The sequence below is a fragment of the Monodelphis domestica genome, chromosome 8 (assembly GCF_027887165.1).
Source record: "Monodelphis domestica isolate mMonDom1 chromosome 8, mMonDom1.pri, whole genome shotgun sequence".
NCBI lineage: Eukaryota > Metazoa > Chordata > Mammalia > Didelphimorphia > Didelphidae > Monodelphis > Monodelphis domestica.
The window spans coordinates 229,467,789-229,485,024 of NC_077234.1; the positions used below are offsets into that span (position 1 = coordinate 229,467,789).

At 35.6% G+C, this 17,236-nt stretch overlaps 1 protein-coding gene across 3 annotated transcripts in view; it reads right to left on the reverse strand.

Moving 5' to 3' along the window:
* Positions 1–17,236, reverse strand: part of MID1 (midline 1) — a 453,084-nt gene that overhangs the window by 253,999 nt on the left and 181,849 nt on the right. The gene's annotated exons all lie outside the window — the stretch shown is intronic.

A 17,236-nucleotide genomic window follows, 5' to 3' on the forward strand; every position in this document is an offset into this window, starting at 1 on the left:
GTGCATTGTTTCCTCCCAGGCCCAGGCCCAATATGGATTGTCATGGAAGCTTTAGCCCACTCATTTTTTTTAACATGGGCAGATTTGCCCCTTCTTAAGTAGCCTAATGGTCTTAATTTCCTGGGGGCTCACCATAGGGGCTGGATTTATTTTGAATCTTCAATCAGTTTTAGTCTTACTGAAGTTCAGAACACTCTGAATGCAAATGATCCACCATCCATAGTTGCCCTAGCATTAAGGAATATACTACCTTTGGCATCCTTTTCTGTCTTAATATATCATGATAAACCAGAGAATTGCCAAGCACCCACTTCTCTCCTTCAGGAAGCTTCCTCAGAAGCTAAGGTTTTGGTTTGGAAATTAAACATCAGTATACTATCATAGGATCAGAATGTTCTAATGCATAAGTGAGGAAATTCCCCATGGTTCCTAATTTCAGTCTTCTGATCCATATTTATGTCCAATTAACCAGAGACCCTTATTAGTCAGAATTGGAAAAAAAAACAACACCAACCTCAAAAGACCTTGACTCTATGCCTTTGTTTTCTATCCATCAGGACTAGGGAAAGTCAGGTAGCTAAAAGATCGGTGACTCAAAATAGGGTTCAACTGTGCTTGTCAATGTATTAAATAGAAGAGAAAAGGGGAAAGGAATATGGAATGAAGAGACAAGCTTGAAAATAATAACTGACGAGTTTGGAATTCACACTCTGGGATAAGACTAAGAGTTACCCCTGGTTCATTTATAAATTCAGAACTAACTGACTAAATAATGAATGAGACTACATTTCTTTTGATTTATGAAGAAATATCAAAAAATACTTCTTTATAGTTTTAGAACCCAGGTAGAATTAATAAGGAATTATGCCAGTAACATTATTTATTTATTTTTTAAACCCTTACCTTCCTTCTTAGAATCAATACTGGGTATTGGTTCTAAGACAGAAGAGCAGTAAGAGCTAGGCAATGGGGGTTAAGTGACTTTCCCAGGGTCACACAGCTAGGAAGTGTCTGAGGTCAAATTTGAACCCATGACCTCCCATCTCTGGGTCTGACTCTCAATCCACTAAGCCACCCAGCTTCCCCCCAGTAACATTTTTAGAAGATATTTTATTTTACCTACTGCTTGTAACAACAATTTTCCACCTAAGTTTTCTGAGGTTAAAAGATCCAAATTCCCGCCCTCCACCCCTTACCTCTTCCTACCTCCCTCTTCCTAGAAGTGCCAGTAATATTAAGAAAAGTTTGATGTAGCTGTCAGCTATTCAATGTACAGTTTCAGTAAGACTCAATGTGAGCTATACATGAGGTTGCTACTCCTAAGTCTCAATGTATAAACGAGATTAGAGCAAAGAACTATTCCTGACAAATGCTATGAAAAATTTGAGATCGGACAGTTCAGTTCACCTGGAAGAAGGTAGTGAGGTTAGGGAAAGTATTCACAGAAGGAAGCAGTTGAATTGGGTCTTGAAAGAATGAACTACAACAGAAGGTGATGGAGTGGAGATTCCACTACGGTCATGGGAAATGACATGATTAAAGTTAACTGAGGTCTATTCCTAAAGCCCACAAATGATCAAAGAAAATAAAATATCTAGGCAGTACCAACTTGATATAAAACAGTGGTCTCCAATGAATTATATGGACAGCCTTGAAGGTAACATTTTGTTCAATGATGAGGCAGAACCCATTTCACTAAAAGCTAATTCCAATCTTGAAAACCACTTCCAAATCACTTTCAGCAATCTCAGAATTTGGAGTGTGAGAAATAAGACACTGATTCCTACTCAGGGGGGAAATTGGAAAGCAACCTTTGATCCTAGGATGGAGGAACATTACAAGGAGTATGTGATAATGTGACCAATATCTTGTGATGTGATTTCAAGACCTAAATCTTTTGGGATCTCTCTTCTGATCTTGCTTTCTTTTCACTTGGGTTAAGCAGGGAAGGTTGAAGGGCTTTCTCCATGTCTGACTTCTCTTCCAAAGGGCAGAGCAATAGGGAGTATAGCTGTTTCTCAACTTTTCTGTGGGGAGAATGCTACTCTTTTAGTTCTCTTGTCCTTCTACTATTGTTTAGGAAGCCAATGTGGCCTTCTGTTAATATAGGTCTAACCACATCCATAAAAGAATCAATCCATTACCATCCTCCTTTCAGAAAAAAAATTTATATAATTTTAAATTTAAAATTATTGTTAAAGATTTTATTTTCATCATGTAAGAAAGAGTCATTTATAGGTTTTCATGTTTTAACCAAACTAAAAATTTTCCCTTATATGCTTTATAAATTCCTTTTTAGGTCTACTTTTCAGCTAAAAATCCATTTCTCTTACTATTAAAAAAGGAAAATTCCTTTAAATTAACATTCATACTCAAACAAAACAAATTATTGAATTGACCATGACCAAAAAAATATGTCTATCACCTCTCTTTCAGGAGGTTGGTAACATTTTTCATCATAGGCTTACTGATAAATCTCATTTAGTACTTCTCTCTTCGAGAAAATTAACTCATTTAGTTTGTGGGGAGTAAGGTCTCAGAAACTGTAGTTGCTTAGAATTTTCCAAAAATATTGATACGTCACAGTGTTAGAATACAAATAGACTCAATAACACTTGGTCAAGAGCAACTAAATCTACTCTATTTGCTAGAGATTTTAGTAAAGCAGTATTACTTTTCATTCCCTAAGAGTAACAGAGGCACATCTAACTAGGTAAAACATAGCCCAATGATATACTTGATTTTGTTTTTGATTTTTAAGGAAGATGAGAGATTGAGTACATTCATTTCCCCCCTAAAACATATTATAAATGTGGGGACACTGAACCATAAAGATTGTACATTTTGTAATGAAGTAGCAAACAATAGACCTACATATTATGATGACTTATTTTTTTCAGGCAAAATAAAGATACTGGTGAAAGGAAATGCAAGATCAAATTGCTTTTGTAGAATAGCTCCATCAGGCATCAAAATCTCAAAATCCAGTGATGGGGCTGACATTATCTATATCCAAGAAGCAGGAAACAATTAAAACCAAAGAGACAGGGATAACAGAATAAAATGTTGACAGAAATAGTTTCCAACTAAACAAAGAAATAACAGGAGAACAAGAAGAAAAGAGTGATAATTTTAAAATCAGCAATCCCCATCATGATAAAAGCAAGCTACCTCATAAAAAGGGATGTCTACATTTAACTTCCCACAGGAGTATGCTAGTCAAGCTTATCTTTGCATTCTAAGGAAGTCACTCAGCTGAAATCCTGGAGCCAGATAAATAATCAATTATGAACAACTAATAGCAAATTAGAGGCTTGTAAAAGAGATCTCTGAATGGCATAGTCTAGAGTGAATAGTGATTATCTCCTTCCATAGAATTCTATTTATTAAGGATAGCCTTTAGGAATTCTGCTCAAGAAAGTATGGATATAATGGATACATTTAATTTTCTCCATTATCACCTACTCCATTTTCTCACTATGCTAGTATTAACAACATTAGATTAACAGCAAAAGAATAAAATAATTTTTGTTGACTTTAGATTGGAAACAATTGACAATTCAGAACTTGTCATATGATCAAATCAAAAAACTTTTAGCACTGAATCAAGTTCAATTGATGAAATGGTTTCCCTGCTATCCTAAAGAGATGATGGTTACTTGGTTACTTTTACAATTTCATAATATAACTTCAATAATTAGGGGACCTCTGATTATCATAACCCATATTTATAGGTCAATATGTGTTTATTGTTAAAATATTATGTGCTGGGCAGCATGATAAGAACTTGGAATACAAAGAAAAAAGTAAACTATGGCCCTTGCTTTCAAGGAGCTCTCAGCCTATTAGGAGAGGTAACCTACAAACAACTATGTATAGACAAGGAAAAATTAAAAATAAACAGGTAGAAGGCAATAGAATTAAGATCAAATTTCTCAGTTATGGATTTGGTATCCAAGATATATGACAATATGTATGCAGGCATACATTCATATATACACACATATACATACACATATATATCCTAATATATTATACATACACATATGTCTAATATATTAGATATTATTTCCTATAACAAATATAAATAAGTTATATTTAGTTATATATAGATGTGTGTATATATATGTATACACATTTATATATATATATATATGTACTTATTTATATACCCACACATATATTGTCTCGAGATGTTTCTTTATGAATACATCTATTTCTCTATAGATATTTCCAAATGACTTTCACTAATACTTTCTCTGAGTACTTTTCAAAGAAGAATCATAACATCTGATTACAGAAAGACTGATCCAAATCATTAATAAGACAAATACAAATCTAAACAACTCAAAGCTAGTAAATTGGCAAAGATGGCAAAAGATGAACATAGTCAGTATTGGAGGTCTTGTGGGAAGATGGGTGCACAAGAATATTATTGGTGGAGTTTTGATTTAGTGCTCCCACTTTTGAAAGCAATTTGGAACTATTCAAATAAAATGACTAAAAGGTCCACCCCCTTTAACCCTGAGATTCCACTACTAAGCATATGCTTAGTAGTGGAAAATATCAACATTTTTTGTTTTGTAGTAGCAAAGAATTGTAAACAAAGTAGATTTCATCAATCAGGGAATGCTTCAACAAATTGTGGTACATGAATATAATAACTATTACTGTGTAGTAAAAGTATGATAATGAATATGATGAATACAAAGAAGCATGGAAAGATTTATATGAACTGATACAGGGAAATCAGCAAAGGCAAAAAATCCCCAAAACACATAATGACAATAACAATTTAAGTGGAAAATATAACCACAGAACAATGGAAAGTGACTGTTGTAAAATGACAAAGAAGAGACATGAATAGACATTTCCTCTAGAGAGATGAGAGGGACCACAGATCAACATGTTGCATTTATTTTTTAAAATTTTCACTGAATTTATCAATTTCACCAATTTTTCTCCTTTCCTCTTTTTTCTTTAAATATATTAGTTATATAAGATAACTGGAAGGATAGAGGGACTCTCGGGGAAATTTTGGTGAGGTAAAATGACATATTAAAATTATTTTAAGATTTTTGTTGCTAACTGACAAATACTTAAGAGTTTCTGTGATGATCCCAACTCCTATTTGGTAGATGGCCTTTGAGAGAAGTGGGGGGAAATCATTATCCTGCTATCATCATTGATAACTCTCTCTCTCTCTCTCTGAACTTCATAAGGAGACTGGTCCTACGTGACTGTCCCATAGTCTGGCTTCTGGTTGTACTTGAAGCCACTCCAGCTTGGCAGAACCTGCCATAACTTCCATTTCCACAACCCAATGTCACCTCTAGATAAGGTAGCAGAGTAAGCATTTTTTAAACAAATATATTTATAGGAATCCTGGCTTAATGTCAGGAATGATGCCTGATTTGGTTTTGAGCTTACCAATGATCACAAATAGAGCAGCAGTTGCTACAGTCTTGACAATCAGAATCCAGGCTCAAATGCTGTGAAGCAAATGAAGCAAATTCAGCCCTCTACACTTGGGTGAAGGTTTTGCCGGAGGAAATCTAAGCCTATGCCTTTTGCTATAGGACAGCATTCTGGAAAATAAAGCAAACTGCCAGGTATTTGTCAGCAAAGAGGCAGGCAGGTGGAATTGGAGTAGGTTACCTAAGAATAATGTAGATAAAAAGCCAAGAGTCAGAAGTGTAGCTTAAATAGGTGTAGAACATTACCGACCTGGGAAGAAATCCAGCACCAATGAAACCATTACTGAAGTACGGAATATAGTTCTTCACTTCACAATTAGAAAGGGATGTAGAAAACTTGGAAGAAGTTCAGAGAAAAGCCACAGAGAAGATTAAAGGGTTTGGGAAAGAGCTCAGAGGAGAGACTGGGGGAATTGGAATTATTCAATTCGAAGAAGAGAAGGTTAAGGGGTAATTTAATAATGGTCTTCAAATATATGGATAGCTTTTACATAGGGGGTGGTGACCACCTGTTCTCCATTTCCACTCAGGACAAAAAGGGAGGAAACAGGCTTAAACTGCAACAAGGGGGATTTAGGTTAGGTATAAGGAATTTCCTGACTGAAAGAGTTGGTAAATAATGGAACAAGACCCCAAGGGAGGATATGGAATATCCCACTCTGAAGTTTTTTAAATATCGACATTTCTCACATATCTGAGATGGCCTAAACATGATTTTGCCTAAAGGTGGGGGAAGGTCTAGACTCACCATTCTGTAACACACTCGTGTACTTTGGCTTAATTTAGATTCATGTTTTAATCCCTTTCTGGCTCATTTCTCATCTTTTCAGGGACGAACATGTCCTTCTGCGAAGTCTCTCCTGAGACGGTCCTAATCTAGGTATACCCTGCTTAAATTCAGACATTTTAAACTAAGTTTTCCAATTAAAGAAACATCAAGTTTGTCTGGGAAAAAGAAATGGTGGCGTTCTTTTTTTAAACTGGTACTTTGTTTAGGTTAAGCGAACCACAGTTCTAGAAGCAAAGGCAGAGGAGACAATAAGAGATGCGGGTTGTGGACGGACCCCAGAGTACCTACAGCATGCTGGGATTATGGCTAATTAAGATGTTGACTGGATCTATGCTAATCATGTTCCACCAGACTCTGCAGGATTAGTATGTAAATTGGTAAACTCTGTTCTAAAATTGCCCTACCAGCTGAGGTCTAATTACTGACTAGACATAACAAATAATAATGGGATTTGTATTTTAGGATGTTTAATTATGGAAATACATGTCTGAAAAAATACTAGTTGTATTACAAAAGGAATTAATTCATAATGTTTTACTAGAGGTTTGTGAAATTTCGCACCTTTCAAGTCTTGCAGAAGCATTTTAGGAGATAAGGGAGAAAAAAACCCTTCAGAAAGGCAGCCTACATGGGGGCCAGAATGACAATGATCCACACACTGTTCAAGTGTTTAAATCCATTCTCCCCAAGCTACTCACACCTAATTGTTTAGTTGCTGATAAGCAGTAGTTATTGAGCTTTCAGCTCCACATAGGACTATTGGCATCATCAATGGGAATTTTCCTTATTCATGAACTACGATAATAAAAGATGCTGGGGATTTGACTCAACTAATATGGAAACAATATTAAAAGGGGGAGCACAAGCAAGAACTAAGCTAACAAGAACACGTGTATTTAGAGAAATTGAAATTCCTTTTTTTTTGTTAAACCCTTATAAAAGTAAAATAATTACTTTATAAATCAGGATGTGATTAAGCCAGCTCTGGGGTAATAGAATACATAGTTTGGATGCAGAATAGAAAAAAAATTAAGTCTCTTAAAATATACCCAGAGACAGATCATCTTATTTGGAATTGTGTTTGCATAATTTAGTGATCGAGCATTTCTAAAAGGTATATTCAGTTGACCATAAACAGAGTTTTTATTAACTATTTGCTCAGTCCATGTCTCATATCATTTTAAGAGCTCTCAGGCATTCATTAAATCTTTATTAAATTTTCCAACATAAACGTAAATTATTCATATCACTAATGCATATTAATATCTCACTGCCCTCTTATCCACATTCATCAAACCAAATTACATTCTGTAGATCAGGTTCAATTCAATTTAGGAATAATTTGAAAGAGAGAAAAATGGCCCTCACTTGAACACCAACCATGGCAAAATTCTCCCTATATCTACCCAAAAGATTTATAGTCTAGGTTATAGCTAATGAAGCATCCTTTTGGTGAATAAAGGTAAGTCCTGGATTGTTAATTGCATATTAATGAGATGAAGACTTTATGCTTTTGAGGAAATGGAATTATAGTTCTATTCTATCATATGAGGCCAGAGAAAAGCATTACATTGCATTTGTCAGTGGCTCCCAAACTTTTTGTTCTCAAGACTCCTTTCCAATCTTAAAAAATATTGTGGGCTCTTCTCCACCCCAAGAGCTTTTATTTATTTAGGTTACATCTATTGGTATTTATGATATTCGAAATTAAAAGACACTAACATTATTATAAAAAAGACTTTTGATCTCCAGGATCCCCTGAAGGTCCCTAGACCACACACTGAGAACCACTGATATATATCATCTTTTCTCTTCAAAAATCTATGCACTTGAATTTATATTCTCTTCCAAATACAGGAGAATTAAGTTAGTCAATCAATAGGCCAAGAAGGATGTCTGTGAATTCACATAAGTAACATATTTTCTCCTTTTTAATATGTGGTAATAAAGTGAATTAATGTCCTGTGATCTTTGAAGTACAAAGTGGATGACAGGTTAATAGTAAGAAAGAAATCTCAATAGGAGCCTCATGCTATTTTCTTTGCCATTCTACAATGTACAACATTAATTTTATGCAGATTAGGTTTCAAGTTTGTATTTCAGCTTCTCTCTTCATTAAGTCTTAGAGTCCAAGAAGCATTTGGGGCATTTTGGATACCTACACGGTAGATTACTACACTGTGACTTTCACCTGTAGTAAAGCATAGAATTCTACTCCCTCTTTTGTGCAGATCCTTTACATTCACATGATGAAAATCCTCCTCCGGGAAACTCATCACTGATAAAAATTATTTCTTACTTTTATTTGTTACTTCTAAAGTTTGGTGGTGATCCAACCACTGATGGACAGAAGGTGGGGTCAGAAACTCTTGAACTATAACTCTACCTCAATCCTTCTTACTTACTATGTATTTTAGAGAAGTTGTAGTGTAGCATTTCACAGTTGTTGCAAAGTGTTCTTCAAATACAATGTCAAGCTTGTAAGCAGCATCAAGGCTAAGCCAATGTCACCTGTAAACCCTCTGAAGGCAGGGACCAAAGACTCCTCTAAACTTTGCCATCACTTTCAGGGTCTAGTACAGATCTCAGAACACAACAGATGCGTATTAAAGGTTTGTTAAGCTCAATGCAAATCCACCAGGAAGAATTTAACTAGCAAAGCTGATTCTAAATCGAATTTTTTGGAACTTATGCTTTGATGTCCAAAGATTGCAGATTGCAAAATTGGGCAGGTTTAGTTTTTTAACTGCTAGTCTCTAAAAGCCTACATCTCCATAGTCAAAACAAAAAGATTATTGCCTTTGTAATGGGATATATGTTCATACATACATCTACAAAACACATATTTACATGTGTATATGTAGACCTCATAAATCTGAATTACCTCCATCTAATTGCCCTGCTCTTATGTTTAGTTTTGGTTATACAAATGTATCCAGACTTTCATTTACTGGAGATAATGTTCTAAATGAATAAATATCTCCAAACAAATGAAGAATTGCCAGTGGAAGAGGGATTAAGCTTGTTTCAACTGAGGCCCAGAGGGTAGAACTAAGTACAAGAAAGAAAGTTGGAAAAAAGACAAATTAGGCTTGACTCAGAAACAACTTCCTAACAATTATAGAGCTATCCCAAAGTGACATGGGCTGCCTTCAGAATCACTAGTGATCCTAAACAATGAATAGAGGTCCAAATATTTGGGATGTTGGAGAAAGGGTTCCCTTTAAGGTTGGGGCATAGGATCATAAGTTGGAAGGTAAGGGAGCACCTGGTCCAACAGCCTCATTTTACAGATGGGAAAATGGAAGCCCAGAAAGGCCACCCAGGAAGTAACAGAACCAAGACCTTATCACACATCCTCTTACTCCAAATCCAACCCTCTTCTCATAGTACCACCTTCTGGGGCTTAGAATCTGTAACTCTGCTAGTTGGGGGGGGGAACACATGCCTGGTGTTCCTGCTGCTGGGGAGGCTTTGATTTGGGAGTTCTAAATTAGAGAAGGGCTAATGCTGGCACTAACACTGTAAGCCCCTCACTGGACCTGAGTACCACTGGAATGCCTAAGAAGCCCAGATTAGAAAATTTTGTGGTTGAGTCATTTCAGTCATGTTGGACTCTCAGTGAACTTATTTGAAACCAGTTAAAACTTCAATGCTAATCAATTTTAGGATTAATCCTATGATTGTTGAACTATCAGTTTGGGTAAGATAGGGAGACCTAGACTTAAATGGGGAGGTGATGCAGTGGATAGAACACTGGGCTTGGAACCAGGAAAGCTGAGTTCAGATCTGGCCTCAGATACTTTGCTAACTATGTAATTATGGGCAAGTCACCTAACCCTGTTTGCCTCAGTTTCTTCATTTGTAAAATAAGCTGAAGAATGAGAGCAAACTACTTGAGTATCTTTGTCAAGAAAACCCTAAATAGGTTATAAAGAGTTGGGCATGACTAAACAATGAGAAAGCTTAAAACAAACAAAAAAAATCTGATTCTTCAAGTCTTTCTTCATGGTTCATCTTCTTGCTAAATGCTGTAAATTAAAATGAGTTTAACATGGAATGGTGGTAAGTATGTTAGTTCTGGAGCCAGAAGACCCAGGTTGGAATCTCAGCTTTGCTACTGTTGCCTATATGAATCGAACAAGTAACTTTTCCACTCATTGTGGACTGTATGTTTTGCACTTGGGATAGAAGACTAGTTTCTTCCCATGAATAAATCTATGTTCCTGTGATCCTGGTGGTCCTAAAGACCTCCCTTTCTTCAGAAGAGTGGAACCCTTTTTTGCCAGATAGCTTAAACTGTTAGACTTGATTACTGTATTTGGTATTTTGTTTAAAATTTAAAACTGAAATTTCTCCCTTCATTATAAAAGAAGTTCATTTGATAAGAAGGAAAGGCGTATCCCAAAATAATGATGAATAAAAACAAGAGACAATAAAAGAACTATTTTTTAAAAAAAATTAAGAATAGACTTCAAATGAATCATCCATCAGCTATACCTTCATGGTGCTGAACCGGTGAATCCTGGGATTCAAGTTTCCTAAACTGTAAAATGAGAGTGTTAGACCAGATGGCCTCTGAGGTCTCTTCAAGCATTTGTTTTAGGATCTTATGAAATATGGCATGCCTCCAAATGAGCAATTTATTCTTGGTAAATATTTTATCACTTAATAGTTTAATAGCTGTAATTTTTTAAAGGCCATTTTGTTACTAACATAAGTTCTACTTAATATTACATATGAATTAAGTAATCTAAAAATAATTTCTATGAACTCATTAAAAGATAAAATTTAAATAAAGTGTCAGGAATATATACATACATATATATATGCATATATATATACACACAATATGAGACTTTTACAATAATATAGATCAGAAGTGATGAAGGCTTGAGCCAAGGCAGTAGCTGTATGAATAGAGAGAAAGGGTCAGGTGTGAAAGATATTAGATTTGGTTGATGTTGTTGGCCTCTATTTTTTCTACTCCTCTTTTACTATGTTGCAAGGGAGTACCTAACTAGGCCAGGGAAAGAGGAAGGACTATTAAAGAACTAAAATGATATTAAGACAAAAAGATCAATAATATTTTAGATTACATATGTATCTAAAGGATTGTGTATGAGAATCAGATTAGCAAATCTAGACTATAGCTTAACATGTACAAATGACAGATTCCTGGGTTAGGGATGAAGAGAATCTAACAAAGGCAAGTAAGCATATTTGCCTGGAGTTTTGAAAAATCTAATCAAAGGAGGTCAAACCTGAATAGGAGGAAGAAGGGGGGAAACTGCCTATTTATAGCAGGGGCCCATATTTACCCAGAATCTGAAGATCTATCATGGATGGTTGAAGCAAACACTCTGCTGAGCCCACATATATGTGCTCTCTCTCCCTGCTCCTGCCCCTTGGCTAGGAGCTCTGAGGCTTCCCCCACCACACACACAGACACAAAAACCCTTTAAAAGTGAACGCAGAAGATACCATATTGCTGCCCTGGCTGACCTCTGGCACTTTGTGGATGACCTTGAGTAACTGAAACTGATGAAAGCTAGTAGAAAAGGGGGTACTTCTATATATCCAACAAGCACTATAAGGAAGCTAACATGTACAAATAATAATACTAGGGTTTCCCATAAATTCAGTGGAGATAATAATCCAAGAAAATAGCCATCAATGAAACCAATGGTCTATACATAAATGAACAAAGCTAAATGAATTAGAGATCCTAACCAAAAGAGGCAAATTTGACTTAGTGGGATGTGTGAAGATTAAATTTAACTCTCCTCTGATTGTGAAGATTAAATTGTAACACAGGCCTATTTTTAGATTTTAATCCCCAGAATGTAAACATCCTATATAAAAGTTGAGTATGAAGATATGCCCATTTTTAGATTTAATTACCAAAGGTGCAAACACCCCATTCATACCTGTCCGATAGTGGGTGATGAATCAGAATCCGCTGACTGTGCAAGAGAAAATGTCTTTAAAAGGGAGTTACAGCTTCCTGAAGGAGTTCAATTCTTCATGCTTTCGAGTTGAGACTGGTGAAGAGGGGCAGAAGGATCTGCTGACTGGACCTGAGACCCTGTTCCTTTAGACTGACTCATGGTGAGTGAAAAACTGACTCTTAACTGCTGGATATTCAGAAGAGACTAACCTCAAGAGAGACCTATCCTCTTGAGAGAGATTCACTGTATCCCTAAGGTCTCAGCTACAAGGGCCAAGGTCCCTCCAGTTAAGAACTAACTCTCCCTGCCCAGGGGCCAGGAATAAATTACTTGGTGTTTATGCTGGATATCTTATCTTATCCTCTCTCTGATTTCTTATTTCACTCTTTATATATTTTGTAAATAACTTGTAAATAAAATCTCTTTGGAATTAATTAAATTCCTGATTACCACGCTCTTAAATAATCAAGACAAACTCTTTTAAAATTAACCTCACTTCCCCCTCACAGATGTGACCCAAGATTATAATATGGCTGAGTAAGGGTATGTAACATATTTAAAAGAAATAAGGTAGGTAAAAAGGGTTGGTGATGTATCAATGTAGAGTAAGAAGATAGATATGTGAGAAAATCCAGCATGGAGCATGAATGAAGATCAATAAAGAAAAAGAAAAAAAACACTAATATGATAAGAGCATACTATATAGACTTCCTTGAGAGAAAGAAGGAATAGATGTGGAATTTGGCATACAAATCTTAAGCCTAGTAGAGATATGTCTTAGTGATGAGAGGACATAAGTTATCAATGAATCTGCTAAATAACTCAGAAGTAGAGCAACATGGAATTTCTTGATCTGCGATAATACTTATTTCATCCATTAAAAGATGCAGAATGAAATAAGGCAAAAACCAATCTTGATTGTTTCTGACAATAAGCAACTTATTACCTTGGAAATGATGAGAATAATGGAGGTAAGTCACTACTGCATCTTAAAATTATGTTCCATGAATATGATGATCTATCTCCAGACTTCAGGAATATTCACTGGTTATCCTCCATGACTGAATTGTTCTTCCCCCTCAACTCTGCCTCCAGGCTACCCTGGCTTCCCTCAAGAACAACTAAAACCCACCTTCTAGATCAGTGGGATAGACTTGGGGTAAGTGACCACAGAAAGACTGTCTATGATAAGCCCAAAGATCCTAGCTTTGGGGACAAAAATCAACTATTTGACAAAAATTGCTGGGAAAATTGGGCGACAATATGGGAGAATAGTATATATGTCAGCTCTTTGGGAAAGGAAAGATTTTAAGACCAAACAAAACTTGGAAAAAATCACAAAATGTAAAATCAATAATTTTGATTACATTAAATTAAAAAAATGTTTTGTACAAACAAAAGCAATGCAACCAAAATTAGAAAGGAAGCAACAAATTGGGGAAAAAATCTTCATAACAAAAACCTCTGACAAAGGTCTAATTACTCAATTTTATAAAAACTAAATCAATTGTACAGAAAATCAAGCCATTCCCCAATTGATGAATGGGCAAGGGACAGGAATAGGCAATTTTCAGATAAAGAAATCAAAACTATTAATAAGCACATGAAAAAGTGTTCTAAATCTCTTATAATCAGAGAAATGCAAATCAAAACAACTCTGAGGGGTTACCACCTCACACCTAGCAGATTGGCTAACATGAAAGCAAAGGAAAGTAATGAATGTTGGAGGGGATGTGGCAAAGTCAGAACATTAATGCATTGCTGGGGAGTTGTGAATTGATCCAACCATTCTGAAGGGCAATTTGAAACTATGCCCAAAGGGTGCTAAAAAACTGTCTGCCCTTTGATCCAGCCATAGGACTGCTGGATTTATACCCCAAAGAGATAATACTTAAAAAACACTTGTATAAGAATATTCATAAGCTGTACTCTTTGTGGTGACAAAAAAAAATTGGGAAATGAGGGGATGCCCTCCAATTGGGGAATGGCTGAACAAATTGTGGTATATATTGGTGATGAGATACTATTGTGCTCAAAAGAATAATGAACTGGAGGAATTCCATGTGAACTGGAAGAATCTCCAGGAATTGATGCAGAGTGAAAGAAGCAGAACCAAGAGAACATTGTACACAGATACTGATACACTGTGGTACAATCAAATGTAATGGATTTCTCCATTAGTGGCAATGCAGTGATCCTGAACAACTTGGAGGGATCTATGAGAAAGAACACTATCCATATTCAGAGGAAAAATTGGGGGAGTAGAAACACAGAAGAAAAACAACTGCTTGATTATACGGTTGAAGGGATGTAGACTCTAAATGAACATCCTTGTGCAAACATCAACAACATGGAAATAGGTTCTGATCAAGGACACATGTAAAACCCAGTGGTTCTGCCTAGGAAGTCTACTCAAGAACCTTCTTCTAGATTTCTTGACATTGCATAGATACCAGTGAATCATGTCCATTGGTTGCTCCTCTCTCTTGACATATGATCAGTGAGGGAAGGAGGTAGGGCAAGTATTTTCTCAATTTTATAGCTGAGGAAATTCAAGCCTAAAGGTATACAACTATTAACTATTAGAATTAGAACTCTTAAATTCTGTCTTGGGTTCTCTTTCCACCACACAATGCTTGTTATCCCTCTAATTTATGCTGAAGCATTTTGTATATTGAAATGTGTCATGCAAGTGTAAGTTTTCTTATTACCTACTTAAGTTTGTTTCTGGCAAACCTGAGTTATTCTTCCTTTTCTGGACCTACTCTGAGTGTCTTAAACCTCATCTGCTACAAGGTTCATTATCTCAAAATTTCCTTTTATTGCTGGTGGAGATTTGAACCAAGGATTTCTTAACTCAAAATCCATTGCTCTAATCATTTTTTCATTTCTCTCACATTTATAAGATGAAGTTTATTAAAAAACCACATGAATGGACCCACCACTAAAACTCTACTACAATGCTTTATTATAGAAGGTGATTTTGGGCCCATAAAGGCTAAATGTAGACCAAGTGTGGCAAATTCTAAAAATTAAGAAGAGCTCTAAAGACTATAAGTTTGTCATCTGAAGATCAACTTTGTTAAGCGTGGGGGAGTCCATAACTAGAATTTAGGGTATCAGGGGATGAATTTTTATATAGCAACTAATGAAGACCATGTCAGCAGAGACAGTGCCCATGTTTATATGCACGTGGAATACTTATGTCATTTAACCGGTCAATCAATAAATATTTATTAAGAATCTTATATGAATCAAGGAGTGGAGAGACAGAAAACCAAAAGATGGTCTCAGCCCTTCAAGAGTTCATAATATAATGGGGGAAGACAATACAAAAAAAGAAACTAAAAAGGAGGTGAGTTGTGGGAGGAAGAAGACTATGATGAAGACTTAAAGGTAAGTAGGAAATAATGATATGGTTGTCCTGAGTCCCCCCTCTTTATATGGAAGATCTGGGAGGTTGTTCACCCTCCACCTGGTCTGATCAAAGCAATGAAGGAATGGCAGGGCCAGGGACTGTTGAGATGGTATAAGTTTCAGACTGGATGCAATCTTATGTATAACTATATTTATGAATACTGAAGATATATGAAGATAGCAAAAAGATGAGTTAGGAGAGACAAGGCTAAAATCCAGGCAATTGACAGGGATGTAAGAACGAATATATCTGTGCATAAAGATAATGTGAAGAAAGTAATGTGAGAACATCTATTATTCTGAAAAAATTATGTGGCAGAAATAGAAGGTACATTAGAGATTTTCTAGTTCAGGGCTTAGCAACCTATGATGTGGGGCCAAATTATGTACAACCTGAGGGCTAAGAATGACTTTTTAAAATATTTTGAAATTAAGTTTTATTATACTTAAAAATGCAAAAGAAAACAAAAAAAACATTATTAGCTTGAAGGCCCTACAAAAACAGACAGGTCAGATTTAACTGATTTCTGATCTGGTCCATCTCTGACACTGAGCAGACATGGTAAAACTGAGACCCAGAAAGGTTAGGTGAATTGGCAAGGTCACATAGCTTTTGGGAGGCAGAACCAGGAGGTGAACCCAAACCCTCTAATTATAATTATGGATCCTATGCTATTTCCACTAGACCATTTCCAAAAGTAATATATAACAATAAAATCTATGGATCATTGAAAAAAAGTGAAATGTTTCTCTACTTTGTTGTCAGGTGACAAGTATTTATTAAGCTTTTCCTGTGTGCTGGCATTGTGCCTACAGATGGTAAGTCCAAGGCATTTTAAAATATTTTGGGCTATTATGTAAACTACATTGATTCACAAGTAACCAAACTTTTGAATTATTTTATGCCATGTAGAGTAAGTAAAACATTAATATATTTGGGATACAATGGGATTACTGATTAAATCAGTTAAAGAATAATAAAAAGACAATAATGTATTGAAGCATTTTTCTAAAATTTAGGATAATTAGCATTTTTTCTACTGATTGAAAACTAATTTGGAATTTAGTACTTTGGTTGAGCTGCAATGCTAAGGTGTTTCTTTTTCTAGAAGCAGTGGGTGGCAGGCATCTCCAACCCCCTCTTAAATTTCTTCATTTAACAATATGAAACAGTACTGATCTGTCTACAGAGTGGTGATGATAAATACTTTTATATCTTTGTATATGACAAGAAAAATACTTTAAAGAACATTCTTTTAAAGACTCGTTTCCAATAAAGTATAATCTATGCTGTAGGATATACAATGCAGACACACAGCTTTTCTAATCTAAGAAAGAAGCCCCATGGCAGAGTGAGACATTCCAAGCAAGATCTGAAAATAACCCATGTGTCTTCCTTCACAGTATACAGATAAATCAATAAACAACTGTTAACCCCCAGTGGGGAGTCTAGAATTAGCTGTCAGCTTCTAGCAAACAAACAAATCCTAAAGGCAAAGGACAAAAACTTTCAACCATTTGGTTGAATTAGCAATTTGGGGGCTGATAAAAGGAATCAGAGATGGCTAAAAGTTGAAAATTAATTAGTTTCCTGGCTGCTA